Raw genomic sequence first — 24774 nt, forward strand, 5'->3', positions numbered from 1 at the left:
TACTTCTCAGAATCCAAAGCAAATAACATTTAAAGCTTTCTTTTTTAGGGGAAGAAAGGGACAAAACATTCACATACTAACAGCTCATACAGCTGAAGAGAAAAAATCTCAGACTTCTTGGTCCATGTGTATGGGGGGTGATATCCAAAGCACCAGCTGGGGATGTTTAAATGGACTCTCATGTACCAGTGCTGAAGAAAGAGAGGTGAGGCCAGATAATGCTTCCCTGTGAAACCTTTGGAGCAGGAGATCTGGACAGAGAAGGTGAGCTGAAAGTCACTGGGCTGCTCCACTAAGGAGAAGATAAGTTCCTGAAAGGGCTCATTGCTCCAAAGGGAAGCTGGGCAAGGGAAGGCATGCTGCACCAGCTGGAGAGCATGGCCACAGCCCCATGCAGAGTTATCCTAAGCATCCTGTCTGAGACCATGCAGGGCTGAGCTCTGTCAACTGGCAGAGAGTAACTGGCAAATCCCAGTCTGATACATATATAAATATAGCAGTCAGCTCAGAGCAGGTGGACTCTTTGGCTTCCAGAAAGGAAGGGCCTGATAGGTCCGGTTGAAGGACTGGTTGTTCTTTAGTAAGAATTTATTTATATCTATATTTTGTTATGCTTTATTATTTAAATGCTGCTTGTGTATTTCAGAAGCAGAAAACAAAAACTCCATACACTTCAGTGCTGTCTTATAAGACATCAGATATAGAAAATGCACCTCATTTGATTACAGTTCACTATTCAAAAAATCCCAGACAGTATGTTTATTCCAAAACAAATTACCCTTAGGGATTTTTTTAGATTATAATGTTCAGGGTGTTCCTATATAAACAGCTGAAGGGTTATTAAAAATAAATCAGATTCTTAATAATGGAATCACTCCCTTGAGTACAAGAGCTGAATGGCATTTTCCAGTTGAAGGATGAAACTTTCTGTCAAGGTGGAGATTCACAAACTTAACAAACCCAGTGAGACTCCTTCTTCCTCCTCTCTTTCAGGAGAGAAACCCTAGTTAGCTGCCAACAGGAGGTGTATTTAAACCCACAATAATGGCAGTGCAATGGTTTGATAGGTGACAGCTCCATCAGAGCACTCTGATTGCATGACAGCTGCCTGGGGTCAGCCACACACTGTAGGTATAGATAGATGCATTCTCCCGGCGGGACCCTGCAGACAGCCACATTCTTCAAGTCTTGTGCTATAGTCAGCTCACTTTCAGAGGCTTATATTGTAATCAACTACATTCTGATATTAATATGTTATAGCCCTTCCTTCTCAGGGCCGTGTGTTGCCCAGCCAAAGTCACTTGCTGTAATCAATCAGACAGACACAGCCTGATAGGTGTGTGAAAGAGACAAAAGTATTACTGGGGGAGAAGCACATATGTTGGGGACTGCTGTAGCATTATAACCTCATGATATTACCAGACCTGTCCTTTAAAATATAATAAGGAGTCAGATGGCATAACCATATGCTGGCATCCATACGTTTTCACTGAAGTCACTTTACTATCAAGGACCGTGCTGCCAGTTCCCAGGGGCCTCTTCTCCATCTGATTGCTGGATTCTCACACTTGATTTGTTGTTTTTCCCTAAGATATACCTCCCTTACTTACCTGCACAATGATGCCTGTGTAGATGTCACCTAATGAGCAACTGAGGCCTCTTAAAGTTTCTCAGTACATTTATATTAGCATCCTTCCTCTCTCCCCTGAATCTTGTTCCTCAGGTCTTATTTTAAGTACAGGAATGGTCATTGAAAGAAAAAAGAAAATGGACAATTGCCTTTTCTAGGTAAAACCAAGTGAAAGGCCAGGATGGGGAAGAGCTACAAACTTCTGTGACCTTCAGATTTTAATGAATCTGTTAGTATGAGGAAATGTGCAGAGTGCTGACAAGCAGATATCATTCATTAGGTTGTCTTACTAGATATAGCAAGACATTTCTTAATGCCATAATGTCAACATATACTTGCATTAAAAAGCCAACAATTCTGGAATTAAGCTGTTCCTTTTCTTCCTTTATGAGTTTATAAATTAGTGGTGGATTGTCTTTCAGTCTGGAAGAGTGTTTCACAATCTAATATCTTCCTACATAACACTTCACATGCTATAGAAGAACCCACAAAAGCCAAATGTCTACCAGTGACATTTGGGATGCATCAGATATTCCCTAAGATGCTGCTGTATTTACACTGGTCTAATATAAGGTTTGCTGGAATGTGAGAGATTTGCTGGAAGTAATATGGCTTCATTTATCTGTTCCTAATTCACCTCCCACTAATACAGTCAGCTATTCCTGTTTTGTCAACCATTATTTTCTTTGTTGTATTTAGGTCATCACACTCCTCCTTCGAGATGTCAATAGCACTAACTTGCATGATCTTGGCTGTTCCCTTCAGTAAACAGTGCTGTGCACCCTAATGAACTTATTTTATCTTTTTTTAAAGACAAGAAGCTAGCCTATGTTTTGTTTAGCACCACATATATTTTTATAATATATAAATCCTAGTATATTGAAATTTCAATATATAATATAATTAGTAATTACCATACATACAATTACTATTCATAAGAATTACTTCAACTAAGGAATGATAGTTCTTTGAGTGAGCAATACACCTTTCACCTCTATGTCCTCACATTTGAGACACTAAGCAAGATAAGCCATCTTGTCTATATGGTAACAAGCCAAGATCATTATTATGTGTGATCATTAAAGGCTTCAAAGGTATTTCTTACAGGACTAAAGGTGAAGTGCTTGTATACTGCCCAAATTCCTGTGCAGGTAGTTGTAGTCTGCTTCCCTAAAATTTCTGTTGCTTTAATAAAAGGTTTTATTGTTACATGACATTTCTGAGGCTGCTGGTTAAGAACTGTTAAACAGTAGATGCATGTAAATAAATCAGAGCCTTGTGTAGCATATCACTTTTCAGAGAACCTAGAGATTCCATGGGGTTGAAAGGTGGTATCTAATTGTAAGCTCATTATCACAAATAAAGTAGTCCAAGTCTTCCCTTATTTACACACACTGTAACCTTTTCTTACTGTAGCTTCGTGTTGTGTAAATCAGACTAGAATCTGTTTCATGAATTCTAATTCTGTTCTGGCTGGACAAACAGACAATGCGCCCAGACAGAATTGTCATTGCATATAAAAGAAGTGCTTTACATATTTTCAAAGTATCATTAAGATGCTTATTTGGGCTGCAGTCTAGGAGCATCTCAGAACGCATCCTCAGTGACATTGCAGCTGTTGTGCTTGGACATTAAAAAGGCAGTCTTTCCCTTCATTGTAATCATTTAAAAATTACCAGTCATGTGCAGACTCTTAGAGCCTGACCCTCAGCCCATGTGAGCTAGGATGGAAGTCAGGGCATGTCTCTCCATTGAAGTGTGCATACTTTGAATCATTCTGTGGATTTTGAGTGCCTGGCCATGCACAACAGGTAGCAGACTGTTAATTGGAATAAGGTTAATATCTGAGACCGGCATTCATGATAGCAAGCAAAACATACATGGGAAAAGAAGCTTTTTATGTCCTTCTGTTAGTGTAATGTTGGAATGCCTTCTCTCAAGTGAAATGAGGCAACTCTTTGGCACTGTTAGGAGCAGGACAGCCACCCCCACAGACTTCTACTCTTCAACAGCCCTTTGAATCTGCTGGAATAACGTAGTGGTTAATCTGTGATTCATTACAATGTGTGACTGTGTCTGTGTTGGGAGGGGAAGGAATAACATCTCTATTCCTGAAAACAGCAATGCTGTGAGCGTTACGTTATGCTCCAAGCAGCATTCCCTTCCACCACATGCTGTATCTGTTGTTAAGTTTTGTCACCTTCCATAACTTTGTCAGCCCTATTTTTGTCACAAAGCGGGGATCCCATTCAGATATTACTCCAAATCAGTATTGCACAACTGTTGAACATGGCTGAGAACTGTGCTGTTCCTGGCAGTAAAACCCTTGTTGCTGTAAAGCCTCAGGAAAGGTGCTTCATGTTCTATTTTCATGTGTGGGCTTCTGCTTAAGAGATGTAGTACAGTGCACAGACATTGCTAAATTGTCAGAGTTGCTTCGGGTTTATCTTAGCTCACACTGTTTTCAATAGATTTTGTTGTGTGGGTTATATAATGAATTGTATTATTTATAACTTACAAGTGTATTAATTATAAAGACAAATATATTAGTATTTTGTGTGGAAAAGTATATTAGAGGAAGACAATTCGCATGAACAAGATGTGAGCCCATGCATTACCTCACCTCAGATGGCAGAACTGTAATAACAGCCTAGTAATATCACAGTAAATCCTCAGCTTCCTGCAGGAAGAGAGTCTCCTGTCTCATGTACTGCATTGCCATCATGTCTCTCCAGTATCCCTGTAGGCAAACTCAGGAAGTGTGGACAGCGAGGTAGATTGAGAATTGACTAAACAGCAGATCCCAGAGGATAATCAGTGGCACGGGGTCTAGCTGGAGTGTCATGAGCCTATGGCATGAGTGGTGTCCCCCAAGGTTCAGTATTGTTTAACTTATCAATGACTTGGATGAAGGGGTAGAAGCCTGCTCAGCAAGTTCCCTGATGAAAACACTAAGCTGTGAGGAGAGGCCAATACCCCAAAGGGCTGTGCAGCCCTTCAGAAGGACCTCAATGGGTTTGAGAGAGGGGCAGAGAAGAACAGTTTAAAATTAACAAAGGCAAATGCAGTGTCTTGCACCTGGGGAGGAAGAACCCTGGGTACCAGCACAGGCTGGGGCTGGTCTGCTGGGAAGCAGCTCTGCAGAGAAGGACCTGGGGGTCCTGGTGGACAACAAGCTGTCCATGAGCTGGCAGTGTGTCCTTTTGGTTTAGAAGGGTACATTAGGGTGAGCATTTCCAGCAGGTTGAGGGAGAACTCCTCAATACAAGAGAGACAAGGAACTCCTGGACTGGGTCTAGCAGAGGCTACAAACACAATTAAAAGACTGGAACATCTCTTACAAGGAAAGGCTGAGGGAGCTGAGCCTATTCAGCCTTAAGAAGAGGTGACTGAGGGTTTATCTCATCAATAGATGTTTAAATATCTGAAGGGAGATTCTTAAGAGGATGGAGCCAAAGTCCTCTTGATGGTGCCAAGCAACAGAAAAAGAGGCAAAGGGAAGAAACTGATATGCAGAAGATTCCACTTCATTTTGAGGAAGAACTTTACTGTGCATGTGACCAAGCACAAGATTGGCCAAAGAGGCTGTGGAGTCTCCCTCACTGGAGATATTAAAGAACTGTCTGGACACAATCCTGTGCAATGTCCTCTGGGATGACTCTGCTAAAGCAGGGATGGTGGACTGTATGGTCCCTGTGATCCACTCCAACCCGACTCATTCTGTGATTCTGTGACAGATTTAGAGCAATGACCTTCTGAAGTCATTTAGTCCAATCTCTGCTTTACAGTTTTCTTTGCCACTTGCTATACAGAAAGTACATTCACAAAGGCAGAGTGGATCTGAAGTAGTTTCAGCAGTGACTGGTGAGGTTTTGTCTCCCATAGTGATGCTTGGCAGTAGGTTATTTGGGCAGTGGGTTACTTGTTCTGCAGGAATTAGTAGCCTTTAAAAGGACACAGCACATAAACATCTCTGTAAGTGACTGAACACAGAGATGACATTCTGGATATAAATATATGCAGAGAAGCCTACTGGTATTATGGAAAAAGTGTCTGGCGTTCTTCTAGGATAAGTTCTTCAGAAAGATAAGTGATGTTTTAGGTTGTGAACAACAGCACATACAAAATCATTCTCTTTCTAATTGACTTTCAATGCATCTGGATTTTTTTCTGACATATGCATCTGTCTGAATGAAATATTTCAGTGTTTTCTCAAATATTTACTGTGTTCAAGTAAGGATGCAGAAGTACTTATTGTGGGAACTGAAATCTAAGATTTGCAAAGAAAAAGATGTAGTGAGTGTTACTGTAAGAAAACTAACCTTTCAATTTTTCATTTTGTCATATATGTAAGGTTTATTAGGCATCACAGAACAATGCTTAAAGTCCAAATATGCTGCTGTGCTAACTGGTTCAAGGAATTTCCACTTCTTCCCATTACATACACAACATTTTTTTCTTTCTTCTTCATAGATTTTCAGTTGAGGAAAACCCTGTAGGATCTCTTTTAGATCAACCAAGAACAATTAAATCATGGATCTAGGGGTCTACAACTGGACTGGTTGCTTTAATTTCCTGAGAGCTGACGGGTGAACCAACTGGGGAAAGCACCCTTATAGACCTTATGTTTGTGAACAGAGAAGGACTAGTGGGTGCTGTGATGGTTAGAGGCTATCTGGGGCACAGCAATCACAAAATGATAGAATTTTTGATCCTGAGGAGGATTAGCAGAACTACCACCTTGGCAGACTGTGACCTATTTAGGAGCCTGGTTGGCAGACTCCCTTGGAAAGCAGTCCTGAAGAGAAAGGAGTCCAGGAAGACTTTCTTCAAGAAAAGGTATTCTTCATGAAAATCCCACAAGTACAGGACCAGGACATCCTCATGTGCCAAAAGACGAGTCAGTGGGAAAGAAGATTGGCCTGCCTGAACAGAGAGATTTAGCTGGAACTCAGGTAAAAAAAGAGAGTTTATGACCATTGGAAGAAGGGACAGGCAACTCAGGATGACTTCAAGGATGTCATGAATTTATGTAGGGAGAAAATTAGAAGGGCCATAGCCCAACTAGAACCTAATCTGGTTGATGATATAAAAAACAATAAAAAAATATAAATAGGTGAGCAACAGATGGAGGGCTAAGGACAATCTCCATGGGTTTTGGATGTAGGGAAAAACATAGTGACAAAGAATAAGGAAAAGTCTGAGGTAATAATGCCTTCTTTTCCTCAGTTTTTAACATAACACCAGTTGTTCTCAGGGTTAACCAGGTCCCCAAGCTGGAAGACATTGATGAAGAGCAGAATAAAGCCCCTTAATGCAGTGGAAAATAAAGGTGGAAATAGTTAAAAAACCTGTGACACCACTTAGAGACACAAGGCTCAACGGGATCCACCCAAGTTTACAGAGGAAACTGGTGGAAGTGTTCCGCTTCAATTATTTGTAAGCAATCCTGGTCAGCTGGGGAGGTTGCAGTTAACTGGAGCTCAGCAAATGTGATGCCCATCTACAAGAAGTGAGGGAAGGAGGATATGAGGAACTGCAGGCCAATTAGCCTGACCTAGGTACTGAGGAATATCATGGAGCAGATCATCCTGAGTGCCATCCTGTGGTATGTGCCAGACAATGGGCTGATCAGGCTGCCTCATGAATGGCAGCTCCTCTTGACCAGACTGATCTCCTTCTATGACAAGGTGATCAGCTGATGAGGAAGAGGCTGTGGGTGTTGTTTATGTGGACTTAGTCAAACTTTTGACACCATTTCCCAGAACATTTTCCTGGAGAAGCTGTCTGCTCTAGGCTCAGATGGGTGCACTGTCCACTGGGTAAAATCTGACTGGACAGCTGGACTCAATGAGAGGTGGTGAATGCAGTCAAAACCAGCTGGTGGCCAGCTGCAAGCAGGTATGATGGTGCCATATGTGTCTGTGATGAAGAATTTGAACTGCACTAACTGTTGGTAATGGGAAAAAAGGTGGCTGGACAAGTTGCCTCTTCCCCAGGGAAATCTTCCCATGGTTCTCTTCACTTACAGCAAAGGTGACCACTGCTGCGTTCAGGGAGATATTTAACATTTGATTGCCTAGAGTATTGGTCTTTCTGGAGACATCAAAAGGTTTACTTCTGTCAGTAAGTAAAATTCTGTAAGTAAAAAAAATTCCATGTGCAAGTAATATCTGATCAATGACATGTGTCTGCAGAGACATGTGTCTGGTGTTTCTGCTTACTGATTTAAAGTCAAATTCTACAACTTTATATCAACACAAGCCCATTGTCTCTGGAGATTAAGAACAGAGTTTGGCTCTGTCAGAGAGGTCTACCACAAACCATGTAATTCCAGTGCATGTATGATGTGTCACTTGTAACCTTGTTCACTGCAGACTAAGTGGTTTGTACATCTCTTATGAAGAAATGGTCAAGAATTCCAGCTCTGCATCTGAAATTCATTCTATTTTAAATTGCCCTCCTGCATACGCAAACAACTGAGTTTCCCTTGCCCACTTCTGTATAAAAAATGGTTGTGGTATAAATACTCTTCAATGCTTTGTAGACTGAGTGTGGTAGTATGAGTGAAAGGTCAGAATGAGTCTGAGAGAAAACACTAGCCAAAAAGGATAAAGAACACCTACACAAAAGCTGTGTGGTTAAAAATAAATAGTTAATCCCATTCTGCATTGTTGTCAACTACTCTTAAGGAAGTGACATGTGAATTCCAAACTTGGGCTGCAAATTTTTAAGCTTTCCAGTTGGGAACTAGTATTTTGAAATATCAGTGCATGATGCTTTTTTCAATCAAAGCTGTTTTGAAGAGTTCAAACCCCAAATTCCAATTATTTTAAACATTATAAACATCTGTGCTGTTTATTAGAAATGGCATCAGATTTTGGCAATCCAGACTTTTTTCTTTTATTTTTTTAATTTTTTTTTTGGTAGAGCTTGAAAGAGTTGCACCACTCTTTTTACAGTGCAGTTGTTAGGGTCTAGGGATTTCCTAAAATTGCTAGTAGAACATAATCCTGGAAGTAATTTATCCTTGCTCTTTTTTAAAAGGGCAAGGACATAAAGGAGAAGAAGGTATCAGATATGTTCCTGATTTGTGCAACATTAGACACAGTGCAGAAATTTTTTGTCACTTCAGTTCTACTGCCAGTTTCCCATTTTCTTAGGGCAAAATTGTAATTTTGTTAAAAAATAGCTGATTTATAACAATTACTGTAATGTTACCAACTGTGATTTTTGAGTAGATTTAAAAACATTATATCTTAAGCCTTCCTTCTTCTTCAGTTGGGTAATGAGTGAGGGAAGATACTGTTTTTAAATTACCATTAATTTAAAGCAGGAAAGCCTCATTGGGAGAAGTTTAGTTCTGCCTGCAATAGAAAGCATTGTATATGCTGTTCATGAAATGGTGAGACACAGATTGTTATACAATGACAAGACTCAGAAGAAAATCAGAAATGGATACGAAAACTGCGTTTACTCTGTCCTTTATAGTGCCTACAGTTTAAATTCTATCCTTTTCTTGAAAAATAAGATGCAAACCAGATAGTATGTGGAGAACATGTCAACATTTTAATGCAGTTTTGTGTGTTTTATGCATGCATTTTGCAGAAACTAGAAGAATCCTCTACAGGGTATTTAATCCCAGTATTTCTAGCGGTCTGGTTTAAAGTACACTTTGAAATGTTTTTTATTTCTCTATATAACCCACTTACCCATCCCACACCCCTTAATTGAACTGTTAGGGTGCATTGTTGTGCTGCCTTCATTTGAAAAAATGAAGGTCTTTGAGCTGGAGAAGCATTAGCACTTTTCAGGTGCTCAGCTTCTAGCATAACCAGCCCGGGGAAGCCTCCTGTGGTATGTACAGCTCAGGAGCAGAAACCCTGGGAACAGCTGTCCCCTCACGAATCATTCATGGGGGGAGCTGTGATGATGAATGATCAGCTGCAAACAATGCATAACATTTAGAGAAAATAAAGGCATTTCACTGTAATTTCATTTTTTTCCCCAGAGGTGGGGCAGACCCCAGGTGTCTTCATAGTAAAAAGGGATAACTTTAGCTAAGGAGGAACCTTTAAGTCCTGGAAACTGTTTTCCAGTGACCCCATAGGTCTTCTTATGACCCCTTCCCAAAAGGAGGAGGCAAAATGCATTAAATACAGATTAGAAAACAGAAACATTTGTTCCTGCCTTTAACTTTTGCTGTATTCCCAGATTTTGGAAAATTCATGAAAAATTAAATGGGTGACTATTTTCTGGCTGGCTGGGGAATGCCAAGTCACATGTTATTGCTCCTGCTCTTTGACTGGCTGCCTTCTATAGCTAATCAACACAGTGTCATTTTGAAATTCACATCTGGGAACTCTTTGAGCTAAATATGCACTTTTCATAAGCTCTGGCAACTGTAAAGCACCAAATGCTTGAATATTCAAGGAAAATAAACACACATGCTAAGAACGTGACAAAATGGAAATCTGTGTCAAGTTTGAAAGAACAATCTAGGATATCCTCTGCCCTCTGCTCCTTGCTCTCCGCTCAGCTGTGCTCAGTAGCAGGAGTAGATGGCAGAAACGTGTGTCCCTTATGTAAGATGTGCTCACAATACCTCTGAACTTTTGGCATCAGTTCAGAATATAGTTAACTGGATCGTGCCAGTTTAAATATATCTGGTCATTTTCCAGTACACTGCTCAGCTGTCTACCTTTCAGCGCCCTTGCTGGCATCTCAGTAAGCTCAATCTGCATTTCTGTGTTTGTTAATGCTACTGGGTTCTCTAGTGGGAAACAGGATATTATTATGTTGAGAATGAGGGACTGCGAACCACAAGATCTGGAGTAATTTTTGGTGGCTATTATGATTTCCTGTAAACTTCTGGAGATATTCTTCTGGCTTTTAGTATTTAGAGAAGAATCACAGACACCAAATGAAGCACTCTCCTAGTTTTGAGCATATGAATGGTCACATAGCTGTTAGAGGAATAAGGCTTTGATTTCACTGGAGTTCAGTTTACTGCACGTATTTCACACTGTCTTGGGATACTGATGCACAACAGTATTTGGAGACTATACGGAGGATTCATACAGTCATGGGTCAAAATGACATGCTTAAAATTTCTAAAAAATATGCAGACCTTGATATTGTTTGTTATTACTTGTACCAGAGACAAGAAGGTCCTTCTGAATGAATGAAATGTTCTCAGGACCTGTTGCTGACGACATCAGGCTAATTCCTTATCCTGTCCAATGGACCCCATGAAAGAGATGATTCTTCGCTTATATCTATTTCCTCCCTTTTTGCTATGTCCCAGTGTGGCTGTATGGAGATGTGCACAAAGGCAGTCTTCAGTGATGCAATTGAGATGTAAAGGTCACTGCCTGCAAAATTTCTCTGTCCTGTGGAGAATAATTCAAATACCAACCTTGGAGGTGCTTGGAGCATCTCCAGTTCAGCTCTTCCACTGTTCTTGAAAAGGTAATAAATAAAGCTCATTAATAATAATCATAAAGTACAAGACAAACATGGCACCATGATGGAAATGGTTAAACCCAAATTCCTTGCTGTGGCTGAATTGAAGTGCCTGTCATGCCTTGACACATTCTGAAATTAGGCTGAATAACTTAATTTCTAGTTGTGGATTCTATGGATCCTCCTCATATACTGCAAAAAGCCAAATCAGAAGATTAAAAGATCAGTGCCAATTGTTTGGGGAAGTCATTGTCCATCTGCATTTAGCAAGAAAGGGACACCATTTGGCAGCATGGGGTGCCACCGCGTTGGTTCCAGCTAACGATCACTGTGAATTGAGCTGTAAGGAGAGCTGCCCATTGACCAGCATTGATTGCTGTCCTCGACAGGTGCTAATGTTCAGAGGGCAGATCACAGCTGCTTGCACAGTGTTCCCATTATCCTTTGCTGGGTATTGATTCTCCCTGTGGGATGTTTCCTTCCTAACTGTGTTAATTTTCAGACCACATATTTGCATTGGTCTGTGCTGAGAGGGGCAAGTAGAGCTGCCTTGCCTATTTTTAATGACCTTCCTTGTTTCCCTGCTCCCCACCCTCCCTTGCCAATCTCTCATGTCTTTAGAAACCATGTCTGTTGGGATCCAAGTTTCCTCTAATTATGGTGCACATTAAGGGACAGACTCTATGAAGAATACCAGTACTACCCTTGTAATTGCTTCAGGTGCACTCAAAAATTAATCAGAAAGTACACAATGGGGTTTTTGTTTTGGTGTGTTTTATTTTGAATCCTTTCTAAGTCTGAAGACTTGGTGCCTGTGTGTAGAGCCCACACAAGTGCAACAGGGAAAGGATGGAAAAGTAGTTGTGAAGCCGCCAGGGCAGGGACTGTTGTGTCCCTCAGCACTATTTTGATGCTGCACACAATTAATTCGCTGATGGACCTCAGTTACCATCAAACCAGAATGACAGTATAATGCATTCATTTTGCACTGGTATAAATATCTTTCAGGGTTGAGTGGGTATATGGATTTGTCTTTCTGTAGGTGTCTGCATAGTGCTTAGAACTGTGTTGGGATCTTGCCGAGTCTTTGTACTACATAAAGCTGCTTATAAGAATTGTGCCTTAGCTCTCTACTTCAATAAGTCAAAGAAGTCTAATCCAGAATTTTTTCAGAGGAGGGAGTGATAGCATATGACAGAAAAAATATTCGTCCACTGAAGATTTTTCTTGTTTTGGCAAATGTTACCACATCAGTGCAAATGCTGCCTTCACATATGAAGAAACATTATTAATTTTTATCTCTGCAGCAGGGAAATGGAACAATTAATTTAGATTCTCTCAACAAATTATATTTTTGCACAGACAAATAGACACCAATTTCAAGGTATTCCTTAAAGCATCTTTGTTTTCTGTGGTCTGCATAGAAAGGACAGGGTACATCTAAACCTAGTTAGCCCTAGGGTGAAAATAGTTAGGTTGTGGTGTTTCTGTAATCAATAACAACCAGAAAATGTATGTAATTATATTCAGCTCCTCAATTTAAATGGCCAGGTAGTAATTTATAACTGAATATCAGAGTGGATGCGACACTTGAATTAAAACCTCTGTAAATGTTTTGCCAAAATTTCTGAGTTCCTTGTGGCGTCAACAAATGTAGCATTGTTATAAAAGTAACTCACATTTGAGCTTCATGGTACCAGAGTGGTTACCTCACCCTGGAAGCATGAAGTCCCAAAGACTGTATTCCAACATTAGGAATTTTTTTCCTTTTCTAGAACGTGTTTCCAATACTCTGTGTACATGATTTTGGAATGATGTAGTCTACAGACATGAATTTTGGGGTACCCTTTTTAACTCTGGCAGGTTCACAGTCCACCTTACAAAAGTGAAACATGGGTGAGTGAATTAAAAAAGACAGTATACAATTGAAAATAAAATGGTAGGGGATTTCAGCAGCATCTGAACAGCGGGGAGAGGGTATGTTTCTTTTTTCATTTTTTTACTGCTGAAGTTGCTTTACCTTTAATGCACGAGGGCTTCTGCTCATCTTGGTTTCCCAGGACTGCAATCGCTTCTGTGGTTGCTGGAGTGAGTAGCTTGTGCTGCAGTGCATGCAGGATTGAAAAAGATGGTTTAATCCTCAGTTGCAGCACATCAGCTCATTTAAGCAGCCGTAGTGATGCAAGTGTGGACAAGGGTACAAGTCATCTCATTAACTGATAACTGCTGTATATTGGAGAGTGCAGACTTAAGCTACTCCTGAAATGAAAAAAGCCATCTGTTTAAGATCAGCTGGGACATCAAATTTAAAAAGTAAAAGAAAAAAAAAAGGAGAAAATCCCAGCCCAACAGAGAGCCTGAGTCTGCTCTTGCTAACGCCTGAATAACTCAAGAGAAGTGAACAGAAATTAACACAGTGGAGACAGTGTAAAAGCAGTAAAAACATGATCAAAATCTGTGCCCATAAGAGACATCATATGTGAACTTTGTAGAAAGAAGATGAGTGGGAAAAGAAATGTTGGTAGGGAATAGATATTTATTACAATAAATATTTATTATACAAAGAATATTTATTATCTGCTTACTGCAATGCTCTTCTCCCTTCATGGAATCAGAAATTTGAAATTTTTTCCTATTATCTGTCATACTTTGAACAGTTGCTTCCCAGTGAGTTCAAAAGGAAACATCTCAGTTTTCTTAACTGGGTTTGCTTTGTGGGGCTGACTCTTCTCTACACCACAAGGGTACAGATCTGGTATTGCTCATTTAGGACCCACAGAATTGCATTGATGTAAGGCAAGTGAAAGGGGACAAACCTAGGCTCTGTGTCTGGGATGGAAACTCATGAGTTAAAAAAGAATTATTGGGGGGAGGGGAATTAGAAAATGAAAAAATAAATTAGAGTTGAGAATTCAAAGAGGCAGGTGAAGCTGAGAGACAGAGCTTTATTGAAGGGGGTGGTGAGATAGTGCTCTGTGTAAGACAGGAGTTAACTGAAAGAGAAAAAAATAATTAAATTCAAATAGAAAGCTAATTAAAAAATAAGAGAGAGAAAAGAATACATTAAAAATGGAAAAAGGAACTATAAGGAAATATGAAATAAGAAAATGTAAGTACTGAGAGGTAAGAGATGAAGAAAAATATCTTTATCTAAAGCAATTGTACAAAATAAAAAGCAGCAGCTATTTTATAAAAGCCTTTACCTTTGGATTGACAACCACCCTAAAAGATCTCCAAGAAAAGCAATTCAATTCAAATTTGATTCTAGTTAATTAAGACACCAAAGTAGATTACTGAGTTGGGCAGCAATTCAATGCAGTTGTAGTTGTAGTAGTTGAAGCTGTCAATCAGTACAACTGCAATCCAAATTAGATAAAAAATAAAACAAAACTCCAAACAAACAAAAAATAAAAAAAAAATCAAAAAACAAACAAACAAACAAACAAAAAGAACCAAAAAGAAAAATAAAGAACTTGATCTTATTTCTCATTAACTTCAGTGGAACAGGAAGAAACCATTGTAAAGAAAAACCCCATTACTTAGAAAGAGAGAAAATGACAGAGGTTAAAGTCAAAAAGATGATTTGGGCTACAAGCCATGATGTGAAGGTGGAAAGTGAGACCTTCCTTTGTACCAGGCCCTTGTTGTTTTCTGGCCTGTTCTGGCATGCTGCCTCTAGATCAAGTGGAAAGTTGAGGATGGGGCTGTCTGTAATTTCATAAATTTATAAAAGAACTTGAGTTGGAAGGGACTCACAAGGACCATTGAGTCCAACTCTATTCTGCACAGGGAAACCTGAAACTTAAATCAGGTATGTAAGTGTGTAGTTCAAATGTTGCTTGAATACTCAATGGGCCTGGGATGATGACCTGTTCCTTGGGAGTTTCTTTCAGTGTTCAGTCTCCCTCTCAGTGAAGCACCTTTTCCTCATATCCAGTCCAAGCTTCATCTGATGCAGCTTGCAGATGCAACCTGCATCTGATGTGTTCTATCACGAGACACTGGGAAAAGAAATCATCTCCCTCTCTGCTTTGCACCTTGAGGGGGTTGCAGACCACAGCAATGTGGTTACTGCTCAGCCTTCTCTTTTCTGAGCTGAACAAACCTAGGATCCTCAGCCAGTCCTCATAAGTCTTGTCCAACTCTCCTTTCTCCAGCTCTGTTGTCCTCCTTTGGGCAGTTTTTAAAGTTTTTATATCCTACTGATATTGTGAAGCCCAAAGCCACACATAGTACTTGAGGTGAGGCCTCAGCAGTACTGAGTATTGTGGGACAATCACAGTTAGCTACATCGTGCTCAATGCCCTTCAGGTATATATCTGGTCCTTTTGACTGCACACTGTTGGCTCAAATTGAGTTTATCATCAATCAAAAGCCTCAGATCTCCTCCTGCAAGGCTGCACTCCAGCCTCTCATTCCCTAATCTACCTGTGCATCAATTTCTCTCTTCTTTTCAAGGCAACCAGAATGGATAGGATAGTAAGGAAAACAGGTCTTCTCTCAGCTTGACACACACAGGAAAGAGGTTTGATGATACCTTAGAAGAGTGATGCTGAGCACAATACTTCCTCAAGCTACTTCAAGGATGGTGTAGTTTACTCAAAGCCCCTATTCCAAGTATTTCCTGAAGATGCAGTGTAATGCCTCAACGTTAAAGGAGCAAAGTCTTGCAAATTCGTGAACATGCAAGTTATTATCCATGGATTAAAATGGAAATTATCACCTATAGAAAAAGTAATATACTGATGTTCCCACTGGTTGCATTGGTAGTGGGTCTGTAAATCAGTTCCTAGTCAGGATGCTGCTCAGGCCTCAGCCTGCTGAAGGAATTTGCTATGTGCAGATCGTATCTTCTGTAGGTGCATCAGTTCAACCCCAGGGAATTAAGTTGCTTTTTTTCTTCTTCATAAAGGTGTCGTGAGAATAAACCTTGGACATTTTAGGATAGAGTGTTAAATGAAGCCGTTCCAGCTTGTGGCATGGGCACACAGTAAAGGTCTGTGTCTTTTGGGAAAATCTTGCTCTTGTGCAGATGGATATAGCATGGACCATGCTCAAAACCTCCTGTTAGTCATTACCTGCAGCTGCTGAGCTTTGGTCTTTGTCCCCTGCTAGCCAGGGGAAGCAGGGGCACACTGTATGACTCAGGTACAGAGGTGTGGGAGAGGCCGTGCTGCTCAGGGGAAGGGGTGTCCAGGTGTAATTCAGGATGGTAAATAGCCCAATGAGTTTAACAGCACTGTTTAATGACATCGTTACCATACTACACAAACTCCCATTGAAATTAATGGTATTTCACATAATAAAGTACTGTGCAAATACTCAGTTATGTAGAACATTAATGTGCCTTTAAAGAGGTCATAAAACCAGAAAATCAATTTAGTTTCTGTAGTTATATTTGAAGTGGAGGCTCATAATAGAAACACCAGCACACCTAGAGATGGAAGTCCTCAGCTTCTGAGGCTTGTAGTCATTTGTTCCCCGTCACTTTAATCCACTTAGAGATTTTGAAATAAGAATTCTTTCCTCTTTGTTTTCTTTTTTTTTGCCTGTCAAACAGAATTTCCCCTTGTGTTTCTCCAGTGCAACAGACAACATAAAGCTATGGTTTTTTGTTTTCTTGTGTATATGTCTGACTCGCAAGTGATGTTAGCAATGAAGTATATTTTGTTGTTGACTGAATTGGAAAACACAAAATGAAGCATTTGTTCTCATCCAAAACAACATTTTTTTTTTGTTGCCTCCACTAAACAAAACACCAACTCTTTAGACTTCACAAATTTAAACATGTTTTCCTAGAAATCACTAGTGGCAAGTATGTGAGCAGACTATTTTATATTTCAAGTATACAAAGTGGCGTGGGGATATTTATTAATACTAATAGTACTTAATTAATACTGGGTATATTTATTAATACTATCTCAGAGGTCTCTGCCCAGGTTTTCTTTTACTCCTTACTTACTATCATAAGATAAATGTGATAAATCCTATATACATTTTTTTGCATTTTCCTTATTCCTCTGGTACATCATTTGTGTTGGAAGCAGGCACTCCTGTATAGATATTTCTTTTGGTGTTTTGTGTACGAGACAGAATTTCCACATTTTGAGCTGATCCATTATCTAAGTCAGATCCTCCCCATCAAATGAATGTATACATTTCTTTGTCCTATGAGTTTTTGACCCTTCTCCTTCATTGCTTTTGTGTATGTCTCTAAAATCCTTCTTGGATTTTTTATTTTTTTTATTCCTCATTTCTCTTGACAGGCAGTAAAATCTGGTTCATCAGTCAGTCTCTTCAACCAAACTTGGTAAAATCATGCCTGTTTAGCATTTCCTCAGTGTTCCTCATCTTGTGAGAACCCATGAGTTGAATTCATAGAAACATTTCAGAGCCCAACAATTTTCCTTGTAGCTTCATCAGTGAATCAAATTTGTCAGTTTTACTGGGGCAGAGTCACCAGCTCTTCACAGGTGGCACCACCACAACATATTTCATAAACTCATCTATGGAGGTTTTTTAATAAAAAACTGAGAACTAGTCTCTATATGGAGAGAAGCTGATGCTGAAGGAAGTGGATTTTCAGAAGTATAAAATGACATGTACTACTATCTAGGTACAGAAACAATTAGATATATGAAGGTTGAGCGTGGGAAAGCTGGCATTGTGTCATTCCTGTGACAAGGCACCTGTCTGTGATGCAAGACAGCAGTCCCAGAGACCTGGACTGTTGCACAAATCTGCCCTGTAGCCTTGTGAGGCAACTAATTCCTGACACACATAACTGTAAGACAAATAGTAAGGTCTGAAAATTGTGTAAGGTGCACTGAGTGCTCAGAAATGCTCCCAGGAGAGCAGGTAGTGATCCTCTGCGCTTTGTTTGAATGTAAAGCTCTAGCACAGGACTATTGTATTACTCTTTTTTCAGTTCTATGATCATCACCCCAGACAACCCAAATTTGCATAAAATCAAAGGCAGAGACAGGAAGGGTATTACAACAGAGAGGGAAAACAGACTGTAGGGAGTTGAGGAGAAGAGGGTTAGTGCAGGGAATGAAGCAATCAGTGGAAATTGAAAAAGTGTTGAAGGAAGAAGTATCTAAGTTAAACTTTCTCTTGCATGGCATACAAATATAGGTATATAATGTACACTGTTGCTATGGTATGGGTCTGTGGCTTTTTTGTTTGTTTGTTTTTGGTTTATTTTATTTTTATTTTATGAATAATCTGAAGCATATATTTGTGAAGATATATATTTTTTTAACCTGAGCTCAGCTGAGTAGGAGTCAGTACTCTGTAGTTGCTCCACAAACAACTAGGAGACTGGTAAGATTATTGGATATCCCCATGGAATTTGGGAAATGCCATACATCTAGGACCTCACAAAAGGTCTGGGAAATGTGTTTGCATTCCAGTTCTGATAAAAAGGTTATGTAGTCTCCTTCAAAGTATATGCAGCAGTGTCTTCCAGGGCCGCATTCAAAACTCCAATTATAATTGTGCAACTAAAGAAAGAAAATATTCTCCAGGGAAGAAACTTCAGGTGTCCTTTGCCAGTGGTAAGAACTGGATTCTGGTTGCTTTTAAATGAATCTGAGTGTTGGGAAACAGGGACATGAAATTTCACAGAAGACATGTGTCTTCTGTGAAGAACAAACTCTCTTGTTTTACTGGACTATACTGATTCTCATTTTTAGTATCTTTGACACATTAGACATTGGAATCTGAATTTAACCTTGTAGTTCAGAGGAGTGTTCCACTTTTTGTTACTGAACTTCAAGACAATGACTACTTTGATCAGCACCTTTGAGTTTTTGATGTTTTAATTACATTTTGCATTCTTACACATATAAAGCTCACCATAGGTTAACTTGGGGTTTCTCAGTTTTCTTTAGTATTTTTCTTCTGGGATTCCATGACAACTGCTCTTTTATCAGTTAAATACCACTAATTCAGATTCTCAGATCAGTCACAAAATCTTCCACTGCTTTGCTTCCTTTTTTTTTTTCTTTCCCCACTTAAGATCCCAAACAAGTTTTACATATTTTCTTCCACTGAGCATGCTACTTACTCCTGCAGTAAGCCTGCCTTTCCTGAGTTCACTCAAAACTTTAAAAATTGTCAAGTGCATCAGGGCTTGGACTTGATCAAGGAAAGATAGCCTGGGTGTTTTTCTTCTTGTTGGTACCTGGTGCTTTCCAAAACCAAATGAACTGCTGTTTAAAAGTCACTTGTTTTCATTGTTTCTGAGTGAGTTTCATCTCCATGGAAACTCTTACTTTGGTGTTTTTCTTTCAGAGGATTTTGACTTCTTATTACCTCTATTACCTTGCAGTAGTCAATAAGAGCTTTGGGCCTGGAGTGATTTAAACAACTCTTATTCAAGCACAGGATAGTAAATCCTTCTGATTAACAGAATAAAAGCCCCAGAGATATCCTTTTGCCTGGGTTTTCCAGTGTCTGGAGTAAAAAGTACAAAGTTACCAGCACATTTGGTCTTGTGGGAATGAGAAAATTTTCCCGTCCATAAGGCTGGTAAAAGTTGGGAAGAAAACTCTGCACTCAGTAAAATAAAGGAAATTACAGTAATCTGCCTGAACTGTAGCCCTGCAGTGTTAGTTGGGAGTTCACAATCAGCATACTCCCAGGTTCCAGCTAGCTCACGTATTTCATCTAGAGCTACAAGGAATGGCAGCGGTGATGGCTTTTAAGAGGAAGGAAGTGCTGGTAGAACTTACTCTCGAGGCTAAAAAATGTGCAAGTTCTTAGAATCCTTTAAACCAAGTTATAATCATGATAACACCATTCATCACAGCAATGCCCACCCCCCCATCCCCCCATGTCAAACCAGCCCCTTCAAATACAGCTCTTCCTGCTGTATAAAGTTATTCAATGAAAGATTTTATTACTGCTGTCTGTACTATTTTTCCAGGGTGCTACCATAATAGAAATCAACACAGTGAAATCAGTAATAATCACACATGTTTCATATTGGTTCCCATGTGGAAAACATTTCAAAGGTGTCAGTGCCTGGAAAACCTGATGGTTTCATTGAATACCAGAATGAAACTCCAAGGCAAACCCTGAGGAGAGATTAACACTTGGAAGTATAAAATTCAGGTAGTAATGAGAAGCCAGGTGTTCACTGTCAAGGATTCCAAGTTTCCCTAATTATGGGCAAGTATCTGACTTTAACTGCCTCTCTCAGGTGAGCTAGTAATCCTTTGTTGACAAAGATTTATAAAGAGAAAAAAATAACAATAGGGAAAGAAAAAGAAATATGCCTCTGTTTCCTGCTATGGAGAAAATATTACACAAGCAGCCCTATTTCTAACTAAATTAAGATGAGAGAGGGAGTTGGAAGTCATGCTGCACCCACAGTGATCATTCTGCAAATTGCAATATGGATCTAGAATTTCATGTTAATTACATTTTATTTGAAAAGTGCTGCACTACCCAGTATTTTCCACAGCAGTGGAGGCTTGATTCTGCTCTCAATTATGTAGGTGTAAAGTGGAGTATCTCCAGTGAAGCTAAGGAAGTTAGAGTAGTTTAACACTGAAATGAGGAGGATTACAATAAGGCCCTAGAGTCTGCAATATTGCTACTGCAGTTAATGATCATTACTGCAGAATGCTGTAGTCTGGTAATTATTTCGTTCGTGCAGGTAGACAGATACACAAAACTGGCACCGGTTGTGTCTGTAAGAGAAAGAGTCCAAAATTTTCCAACCTAATATTGTCTCTCCAAATTGCATTGCATATTCCTTTTTTGTGTATACTGCGGATCTGTGCAGGGTGGGTTTGGATTTTGAGGAGGCTGATTTAAAAGGCTGCAAGGAAGCTGAGTATCAAAGTGACAAAACTGTACCTTCTGTCTCATTAATCCTTTAGGCTGCTCTGACATCTATTGCCATTATGTGGAGACCCCATTACTTTTGCCTCTTTTGGAATCTCTTGATGTGCACTTTAAAATACAACACCTGAGACAGTCCTAGTTCTAACCCCTTTCCAAGTCTCAGTTTGCCAACCACAGTGTTAAATGCCATCCAGGTTTTCCTGAGCACCATGTGTGAATGTGTTTAAGGAAAAAAGTGGACCCATTTTTTTTTTTTTTGAATATTGAGTGGAGCAGGCCCCAGTGAGACTTTGTGCTGACAGCCCAGAACAACAGTGGGTATCTTGGCAGTATCTCTCCCTGGGCAGCTGAGGACACAGGAGCAACATCTAACCTGGTTTAACAGTGTACGCTCAATTACTGATATGTGATTATCCACACATAAACTGCTGAGCAAGGCCCCTGTAATGGATTTAACCATCACATATCTGGAGATGGATGGAGAAAGAACATGTAACAAGAATTATCCCTAAAAAGCAGTTAGGATATGTCCATCCTGTTTAGGACTTGACTGTGTTTGAATGAGGGCTGAGCCATGCTTGATGAAAGATCTCTAGTGAGAAAAAGGTCTCTAGTTTGCTTGTATTTGCATAGCTGTAGCATAACACAGTTACATCTGAGCAGAGGTCATCACCAATACATTTTGCTTTTTCCTTGGAGCCCTGTAGAGCCAAACTCTGGTACCAGCCTGATAGCCCTGAGGTAACCTAGTAGTTACCTTTGAGGACCTAAGATCTCAAGGGATGAATTGTATGCTTTAGGGCAAAAGGATACTCCACATGGACAGGTCTGGATGCTCTGTACCTGGTGTTAGCATCCAGCTGTCCCAGTGTCTGAGCAGCTCTGAGCCACCAGCTCAAATGTGCTGCCTAGTAAGGCCCCAACATTAGGGAGCAAAGCTGCAAGGGAGAAGTAGGCAACCTGATAAAATAATTGATGTGAGTTGAGTGTCTCAGGACACTGACTTTTGCCTGTTCTTGGGACCGAGCAGGTAAGATACAAAATCAGGTAGTGACTGGTAACTTGGAGTAACTGGTGTGAATGTAAAAAGCTGGATTAAGGCACCTAGCATTTTAAATAATACTTCAGCACAGTCTAAGTGTATATCCAGTGCCAACCTCTTTGTTAGTCTGGCTATCTGGATTGTATATTACCTATATATTAATATATTTCTTTTTAAGAGGGTTATTTTTTGTTACTGATTTCTTAAAACTCCCATGCTAACCTGTTTTCTCCAGCCAGGTGACACAAGCTTAGCATCAATACTTATAACAAATTTTGAGCATATGACAACATATCAATGACAAGAGAAGAACAGATCATTTGAAAAGTTGTTATTAAAAGATTACTATCTACAGATAATCTGCTTTCAGCAATAGTGCAGTCCAGGTGTAGCAGATTTCATAACTCTAACACCCACTCTATTTGGAGGGTAAGTTTTCAGAGGCATAAGAAGTGAAAAGGTTCCCCAGATCGATTTGGCTGGGAGAAGGGAAGCTGTCTTTATGTGTCTTTCAGGTTCCTTCCTGATTTTTCCTGAGATATCCCACCTTCGTACTTTACACTGAGGATGGCAAGTCCAGAAATTGTTCTGTAGCTGTGCTTTGACAGGCACACTTCTGCCATTCTGTGTTTGGAGGTGTTGAAATGCTGCTGACTTGTTTGTCACAATATTACTCCTAATGCCTTTTAAAAATTACTGTGTGTTGTCTGCTCTTTCTTCTCTCTCAAATGATGGTGAATTAGAGGGGAAGCATGGAACTGAGGTGGATTTGCCTTTGCAAACAGCTTTGGTAGGAGGCAGGCAGGGACTGTGATGGTTTTACTTCATAAGGCTTGCTCCTTTTCCTTTGTTTTCCTCTGAAGAGAAATGTACTACTTCACCTCTCCCCAAAGAGAAAGACAACACAAAATCTCATCATGCAAGGGGTTATGAATCTCTTCTCATTAGGCACTCGGGTACCTGAGAACTGAATTCTGAGAGACTTCCCCTGAAAGGATAACCAGCTTTATCTGTGAGATAAAATGCAGCTTTTCTTCAGGAAGGACATCACAGTTCAGTTCAGAAGCACAAGCTGGAAAAGGCATACTGCACATGTTCATCATGTAATCTATCTCTGAGGATGCACAACTTGAGAAGAGTTCATATGTCACCACAATATGTCCCCTTGTTTATCTTCCAGACAGACTTCATGTATCATGTTGATAAATTGGGCAATGCACAGGGCCCGTTCCCTCCTACTGAGGTGAGTGGGAGCTGCATGGTGCCTGATACCAAGGCTAGGGAATTATTTAGATTGACTATCATAGCTGAGTGCATGCCAGGCTTGTTTTATTTTCCTTGACAGATCTATTGTGGACTTAAGGATCTGAGGGATGATTCAGTTTCCACAGCAGAAGAAAGGAAAGTTGTACCACTTGCCCAGTAGCACCCCACATATCACACACATAGGTGGCATTTGCAGTCTGGGGAGCAGCTCAACTGCAGGTGCAAGAGGCTCCAGGTTCAGGGAAAACAAAATCTCCCTTGCTTTGATGGAGCTTTTTCTTAGGGTTTATCCTTTTTAGTATTTGTCCTGAAGGGTTGCTTAAGGCATTACTGTGACGTAAACAATTATTAATAATGATTCAGTAACTATATTACCCTGTGTAAAAGGGTGTGCAAAACCAAATATGGCTAATCTTTTACAGTACCACTTGTAGTTTCCTACAGGGACTGTTATTTATCTTCCAGCCATAAAATAATTAAATCATACTGCTTTCCACTTGTGAAGGAGCTGAACACCGAGTATTGTAACAATCCTCACATGGCTTCTATCTTTGGGACTCTGGGTCAAACATTAAGATAATATATTACTAAAATGACTTTTAGTTTTATTGTTTGTTTGAATACTCAAACAAAACAGTTTCAAATGTTTTGGCTCAATGTCAGTGCAGTGAACAGCATTCATACACCTGGGCTCTGCTGCGCTTGTTCTCACATTTGTGGAGTGAAACAGTGACCATTTTATTCACTGGAATCCAACAGGCAGCAGTGATCAGTGTGTCCAAGCAGCTGCTGTCCAGTGCACATCTCTTTGTGTAGCCCATCTGCAGCACCCTTCTGTATCCATGTCTGTCACCTCTCAGGGGCTCACAGGGAGAAGACCTCATGTGCAGCCTCCTGCTGAGGGTTTCTCCCCAGCACTTGATGTTTCCTCAAGGAGTGATCCCTTTCCATAATGCAGGCACAATATGGCCTTATGTGTTATATGAATGATTTGCTATTTCGATGATGGATTTTGTGCTGTATTGGATAGAAGTGTTCTAATGTAATGAATGCTGCTGATCAGTGAGCTCTTCAACACTGTCCAGGATAGAATCCCTCTTACATGTTTGGGAAAGTGAGGTAGAATAAATCTGGATGGGCATGAGTAGAGAGTTATAGGGGTTGTGTGACTGTCTCTTTTGTCCCTGACAGTGTTCTGGTACCACAGACATACCTCTAACTTCAAAAACTTCCCTAGTGTCTGGCTAACAAACGCATTTAATTTTGCTTCAGTTCTATCAGAAAACAAGAAGGAGTTATCACAAATGCTGTCATTACAATTGTAAATACCACTTGGAGAAGGAAGCAGCTAAGTCACTAATTCCTTCTGAATTCAGCCTGGTGATGCAGAGAGAAAAGTGTGTGGCCAAGAAGAAAAACACTGTGTATATCAAAACACACATGAAAAAAATTATCTTGAGAATGGGAAATGCTGAAGATAAAGAGAAAAAACCCAAGAGAATAGAAGCAATGA

General features: G+C 40.0%; 2 long non-coding RNA genes across 2 annotated transcripts in view; both read left to right on the plus strand.

Moving 5' to 3' along the window:
* Positions 1-24774, plus strand: part of LOC131577872 (uncharacterized) — a 104456-nt gene that overhangs the window by 56854 nt on the left and 22828 nt on the right. The gene's annotated exons all lie outside the window — the stretch shown is intronic.
* Positions 10904-24774, plus strand: part of LOC131577873 (uncharacterized) — a 34129-nt gene continuing 20258 nt past the window's right edge. Inside the window, exon 1 of the long non-coding RNA XR_009277329.1 lies at positions 10904-11101. This is a non-coding gene — a long non-coding RNA (uncharacterized LOC131577873). The remainder of the gene's footprint in view (positions 11102-24774) is intronic.

This window comes from Poecile atricapillus, chromosome 3 (assembly GCF_030490865.1).
Source record: "Poecile atricapillus isolate bPoeAtr1 chromosome 3, bPoeAtr1.hap1, whole genome shotgun sequence".
Taxonomy (NCBI): domain Eukaryota; kingdom Metazoa; phylum Chordata; class Aves; order Passeriformes; family Paridae; genus Poecile; species Poecile atricapillus.